At 40.1% G+C, this 7,155-nt stretch overlaps 1 long non-coding RNA gene across 1 annotated transcript in view; it reads left to right on the top strand.

Moving 5' to 3' along the window:
- Window positions 1-2,116: 2,116 nt before the first annotated feature.
- The window catches only part of LOC141276030 (uncharacterized), a 29,969-nt gene continuing 24,930 nt past the window's right edge, over window positions 2,117-7,155 (top strand). The window contains exon 1 of the long non-coding RNA XR_012324845.1: window positions 2,117-2,190. This is a non-coding gene — a long non-coding RNA (uncharacterized lncRNA). The remainder of the gene's footprint in view (window positions 2,191-7,155) is intronic.

The following is a 7,155-nucleotide window of genomic DNA, read 5'->3' as shown; positions in this document are numbered from 1 at the left end:
GGGATGAGGCGGGAGGAGGGTGTCTCTAAGGGGAAGGACCCTGGCTATCTGGATCTAAAGGCAGGACCAACCTGGGTCTAAAAGCTGAACACAGAGTAATGCCAGGTACACAAGTGTGGCTCAAAATGGAACCTTGAATAATTGTCTGACTCAGCATTTCCCAATCTGCCAAACACAATGTCATGACAAACTCCCATGCTGCCATCAACTGTAACCTGGGTGCCAAGAAAATTTGGGAATTCTCTTCTTTAATAAACAAATGAACACAAATTTAGAGTTGTCACTCTCATGATATCACTCCCACTGGTAACCTGAGTTGCTTTATGGTAGGAGAGGAAACGGTGGTGTGAGGGTGGAGTGCTGCTTGGGTGCTGTTCAGCCCATGCAGCCTTTTCATAACTACTCAGGAGAGATTTCACTTGTAAGGGTTATAAATTGTACTTTTACTTTCCCACACTTTTATTTTGGTGGGGGGCTTATCCAAAATTTTACTTCTCACATGAACTAGACCCCTTAAAATATAAAAGCACTTAAAAATACTGATGGCTTCAAGCTTTAAACACTTTAAAGATAGCAGATGCAAACTAGTATGTATAGGAGGGATAAACAATAAGGTCCTACTGAATAGCACAGGGAACTATATTCAGTTCCTGTGATAAACCGTGACAGAAAAGAATACAACAAAGAATATATAACTGAATATATATATAACTGAATCACTTTGCAGTACAGCAGAAATTAACACAACATTGTAAATCAACTACACTTCAATAAAATATTTTGAAAAACAGTTTCTAGAGAGATGAATTTCTCTTTTTATTTTAATTTAATTTTATTCTTTTATACAGCAGGTTCTTATTAGTCATCCATTTTATACACACCAGTGTATACATGTCAATCCCAATCTCCCAATTAAAGAGAGATGAATTGCTCTTAATTGGAGATATAAATAGTGAAATGTCATGGACGTTGACGTTTCAGATGTCGATTCCAATCCGAACTCAAACACATAAGTGGTGTTTCCTTGAAAAAATAACTTCAGCTTTCTGGAATTTAGTCTTTCCACAAAATAAAGGGCTAGGGCTTCCCTGGTGGCACAGTGGTTGAGAGTCCACCAGCCAATGCAGGGGACACAGGTTCGAGTCCTGGTCCAGGAAGATCTCACATGCTGCAGAGAAACGAAGCCCATGTGCCACAACTACCGAGCCTGTGCTCTAGTGCCCACGAGCCACAACTCCTGAAGCCCATGCGCCTAGAGCCCGTGCTCTGCAACGAGAGAAGCCACCGCAGTGAGAAGCCCGTGCACCGCAATGAAGAGTAGCCTCCGCTTGCCACAACTAGAGAAAGCCCGCACGCAGCAACGAAGACCCAACACAGCCAATAAATAAAAAAATAAATAATTAAATAAAGGGCTAATGATGCCCCCTCCACAAATCTGTGGTGGCATATAAAAGAGCTGATATAGCACTTCCCTGACGGCGCAGTGGTTAAGAATCCCCCTGCCAATGCAGGGGATATGGGTTCGAGCCCTGGTCTGGGAAGATCCCACATGCTGCGGAGCAACTAAGCCCATGTGCCACAACTACTGAGCTTGTGCTCTAGAGCCCACAAGCCACAACTACTGAGCCCATGTGTCACAACTACTGAAGCCTTGAGCGCCTAGAGCCCATGCTGCAACAGAGAAGCCACCGCAATGAGAAGCCTGTGCACTGCAACTAAGAGTAGCCCCCACTGCCGCAACTAGAGAAAAGCCCACGTGCAGCAACAAAGACCCAATGCAGCCAAAAATAAATAAATAAATTTAAATAAAAATACTATTTAAAAAAAAAAGAGCTGATATGTCAATTGCTGGGGCTCTGCCTGACGTGGGCTCTGATCGGCATGGGAAGGGTGACATGTGATAGACTTTATTTTCATCTGGTGTATCTGTATCAGGATATGGGATGAAGAAGCAGTAAAACCGAACACAGACAGAACTAGGTGAAAAAAAGAGAAAGTTGGTCTGCAACAGAACCCAAATCAGAGACATTCTTTTGATCATTCCTGATAGATAAAACTAAACAGTTTTTATGAAAAGCCAAAACAACAAGTAAACTCTTCTTCTATCTGTCTTTTTCAGAATTCTTCAGTGAATCAGAGAACAGGCAGAAGGAGAGCCATTACCTGCACCCAAGGGAAGGGGGCGGCCAGGTAAGGAGGAACAACTTGGGCATAATCGCTGGGACACAGCCAGGCCAGACATTCCCGGGTGAGGGAGCAGGTGTCATGGACCTCTGGGAGCCCAGTCACAAAGACAGAGCCAGGTCTCAGGAAGAAGGAGGGCTTGTCAGGAATTTGAGAAAGTAACTCCAAAGGGACCCAGCCATATAAAGGTGCCTATAGGATGGGAGATCTGCTGTGAAGGAGCCCAGCGGTCAGCAGTGTCCCAGGTCAAGGTCAGCCTGGCAGATAGGGGAGCTGAGACTGCAAATAAGAGCTGAAATTCACTTCCGAGGTCTAAAGGAGTCATTTACGAGTAAGACCTAGGAGTGTAGGTGGAATGGAAGATTCTCCTGGGAGACTGAAGAGGCAGAGAAGCAAAGGAGTGAAGCAGAAGTGTCAGCTGGTAGCTGATGTGCGTATATTCTGATGTACATCAGTTTGCTGAATTATTTTCCCTTAACTAAGCTTACTAAACTCAGCCTCCTTCATTTCTTGTGGAGTTAGTTTTCCTAAACTCACTGTTTTGCTGTTCTTCCAGAATCCTTTGGAGATTGGTAAGTAAAAGTACCAGTCATCTCTGCAGACTCTTTCCTTCTGCCCTTATAGGTTAATATCTCTGTTACAATATGGTGTCCAAACAGAAACTGTTTCGATTCTGGTGGATGAATATCAGAACAGAAGTGCAGTTAAAGACCATCCTGTCCACTGATTTGGAAACTTTTGTTAGCCATAGACAAACACAGTTTATACAGAGGTACAATATATAAAAAAAAGACACAAGCAAGCTGCTTTGGGTGAAGAAAGAGGATGTTTGCTGGGCATGGGAGCTGAGAATCTGGAGCTCTGCTAGACTGCTTCTCTTCCTCACCAGCATCCATTCTCTGCTCAGAGAGCCGAGTTTGAAAAATGCCAATCTGGTCCAGGTACCAATTCCTTATCCTCTTCTTTCAGATTCATGTCACATAGCTGCTCACCTGCAAGGGGAAAAAAATGCTCACTCTCTGAAGCAGCACATTCTGCAATATCTTTGGTCAGTTCTTCCTTTTTTTTGTACCAGCAAGTTGGGTCTTTCTGGAATGTCCACACATCAGCACGCTTTGGTACCATGTTAAGAAATTTTATCCTGAAATTTTGTGATTTAAATCAAAGGATTTCACAAAACTCCTAACTTATATCTTTAGAATATATCCATGCTTCCTTCCTTACTGCCAACAGCATCATACAGAAAACAGAAAAAAGAATACTATTTTTAGAAAAGGGAAGGTCTGCCAGGAAGCAATCTCAACAAGATTTGGGAAATAAAAAACATGTAAATTAACCATGTGTATATATAAACAAAAGCACAATCCCTAAGATGAAGTATCTAATCAATGTTTCAATGTCAAAATGAAAACAACTGACTAATAAAATTGTCTTAGTAATAAAATCTTCTTGATTAGAGGGGGAAAAGCAAACCAAATTCAAGTCACAAAAGCACAATGAAGGCATATTTATAAAAAAAGAAGTAATACATTGCTGACCTACAAAATAGTGTAAACAGCAGGCAACATTTTGACTTATCATTTCAAGGTAATATGCATTATTTAACCTCAAAAATAAGGTAACAACTAAAGTGAATGGTGTGATTTTCCTTTGCATGTCGTGAATTATATGTAGCACAGTTTCTATATTCAGAATCTGTCAATATTTAACTTATTATTGAAAATAACTATATCAGGTTGGCAAGTTTCCTTGTTATAAACAAATGAACTTTCTGGTTGTAGCTGATAAGTTCATGAAGCACCACAGAGTGAATGTAGCCACCAAAAAGGTTAACATGATTTTAAACTGTAAATAGAAATATAGCTCTGGACAGCTAAATCGAGGTTTGATATTTAAGAGTAAGGATTGGAATCCCAATCACACAGCTGGGATATCTTAAAATGGTGTGTATTCTAAGATGAGTGGACAGAATAGAAACTATATCATACAAAGAATAAAGAATGTGGGAATATCCAATTTAGAGAAGAGATGACTCATGAGAGATTTGATAATCATTCCCAGGATCTAGAAGGCTGTCTTAGAAATAGCAGAAACACAGACCTACTTCCACACACAAAAATATTCAGAAATAAAATAGACACTTACAGAAGAACTTAGATTCCTATAATATGCGCCTTCAAGCAAGGACATTTGGTGGAGACGTTGTAGTTAAGTGTTTTTCAAATGTGATTCAAGACCTATTTGAGAGTTATAAAATGAAACCAACTTAGTGGATCATTACAGTTTCTTGCGAATTGCAGTCCAAAAAAGTGTGAAAGGCAGTGTTCTAGTTATCATCTTCCTAATTCCCAGAAGAAAGTCAGGAGCCAGACTCATCTGAACTAGGATCTCAGTCACAAAACTTTGATTTAACCTCTTTGTGACTCAGTTCCCCATTTGAAAAGTGGAGAAAATCATGACAGCTACCTCTGGAGTTTCTTATACATATACTACATTTTAAAAAGATATATCTAAATGCTTAATGCTTTTTAAAGATTAAGTTATCATTTCTGCCCTTAACTTCTTCGAAATTACTTCAAAGAAAATCAGAGGTTCTTGTGTGTGTGTGTGTGTTTTAAACCTCATTTCCTTGTTTTCTTCCATCATTGACACTGACATGTACAGATACAGGTGGCTCTAATAAGATAAATCAATAGGGCAACATCCCTTGGAACAGGTTATAGGGGCGGAAAAGGGTAACAGAGCATGTGCCCAGCAATTCAATACAATAACATGATTCATTCCCAGACACCCAGATGTAGCTCTGTTGCTTTCTGCAAAGACTTTGGAGGGAAAGGGAACCCTTCCATTTTTTTTCAATGGCTCTTTTGCAACTGTTAACTTTGGCTGTTGGTGTCTCCCCAGCTGGGACATTCATGTTATCAGAGAACTGGTCCCTCGTGTGTAAGCCCCATTGTGTGACCAAGACTTCTGTGCTGGATACTGTACCATTGGTGTTTATTGCTGCTTGGGTAACAGGAAGAAACCTGGTACTTTTGTACTGTTCAAACACTCATTCTATTCATGGCCACTGTTTATGCCAGAGAAAAATGTTCTCACAGAGAGACCAATAATTTAGAAAATATTTGAATGGGAGGTTGAATAGTTTCTACTGGTGTCTTTATTAGTAATCTCGATTTCTGAATATAACGGAACTGTGTTAGAAAGTGTTCTCTATCACAGATTTGGTTTATTGGAAGCCAAATCTCTTCCCCATGTACAGAGTAAAATCTCTATAGCCACAAGACAATAAGCCATTAATATGCATAATTCTTATTCCAGACTTCTGGGATAATAGGAAGATTTGTAATCAAATATATGTATTATGCAGTGCTCATTTTAGAAGATGAACACAGTAAATAAAATAAAACATGAGATGTCATTGCAGATATTTTAGAAAGTACAAAGCCGCTACTATTCATTTAAACATTTAAAAGTTTTCCAAATTAGAGTACTGAACTGGGTAGATGTAAGAGAGATTTAGACTCTGAGGAATATCTAGAGGTTTGTGAGCTGCTGACTTGTCTCTCCCACTTTTTTTTTTTTTTTTTTTTTTTGTGCGGTACACGGGTCTCTCACTGCTGTGGCCTCTCCTGTTGCGGAGCACAGGCTCCGGACGCGCAGGCTCAGCGGCCATGGCTCACGGGCCCAGCCACTCCGCGGCATGTGGGATCTTCCCGGACCGGGACATGAACCCGTGTCCCCTGCATCAGCAGGCGGACTCTCAACCACTGCGCCACCAGGGAAGCCCCTCTCTCCCACTTTTGATTAAACTAGTACAACTGAGGAAGACCCAATTCTTTGAAATGTGTTTTATGGTGTATAATGGGTTATAAGTCCTCAAAGTCAATTGTGCAGAGATAATTTTATTTATCTATAAGTTAATCTAATGTCTGGAAGTTCGTACCTCTTAATCCTCTTCATCTATTTCACTCTTCCCTACCCCCCACCCCGTCAACTAGTTTGTTCTCTGTATCTATGACTCTGTTTCTGTTTTATGTTTATTCTCTGTCTGACTTATTTCACTTATCATAATACCCTCTAGGTCCAACCCTGTTGTTGCAAATGGCAAGATTTAATTCTTTTTTACTGTTGAGTAATATTCCTTTGTGGAAAAATGGAATGTCTGAAGAACTAAGAAAGCACAGAGGAGGGAATTACAAAGTCTGACTGTGGCAGTGAGGCAAGGTTTCACAAACAGTGATCTCAGCTTTTCGCCAAGGAAGATTGAAAAAATGGGATGTGTGTGTATGGGTGTGTGGGGAGGTGTGTGTGCGCACGCAAGCATGTGGTGGAGAGGGATGTGAAGCTTCAGTGTATCTTAATTTGTTAGAGTAAAATTGGCTATAAATGATCCTATTTCTATAAAATGCAATAAGCACCTCTGACTCCCTAAATCCCTTATACCTTCTCTATTCAGATGTAGTCATTCTCTTAATGGACATTATATTCTTACAAGGGATTCATCAAGTTGATTAATGGAAGGCTACTTAACATATCCAGAGATCTATTTCAAAAACTTTATTCCTGTTTTTGACACGAATTAATCATTTTTCCCCTTGAGGTTCTCTCTCACACAGTTCAGTTCTCTCTACTAATTCTGATAAGGGTTTTTATAGTGGTAATTATCTGAGATTGGGACAGATTTTCTCTGAGGTAGCTTGCCTCTCCAAAGTGGTCTAAACGGAATGCAAAAAATTCAAAAAGCAATGTTCTCATGTGAGAAAGTGAAGAAGGAGACAAAATGAGATGAACTGAAAAACTTCGCTTTGTGGTGCTGAAAAATTCATGGTTACTCAGTGGCTTTGGAACTAGTACTAAATATGTTTCACCCCTCTATTTCCCAATGTTCTCTAAAATGAAACCTACCAAAGCAGGTTTCATAGCAGTTAACTGTTTCCAGAATCTATATGAACAACCAAAGAAGGGTTC

This window comes from Tursiops truncatus, chromosome 12, assembly GCF_011762595.2.
Source record: "Tursiops truncatus isolate mTurTru1 chromosome 12, mTurTru1.mat.Y, whole genome shotgun sequence".
Lineage (NCBI taxonomy): Eukaryota > Metazoa > Chordata > Mammalia > Artiodactyla > Delphinidae > Tursiops > Tursiops truncatus.
This window is presented reverse-complemented; position numbering and strand designations above follow the sequence as displayed.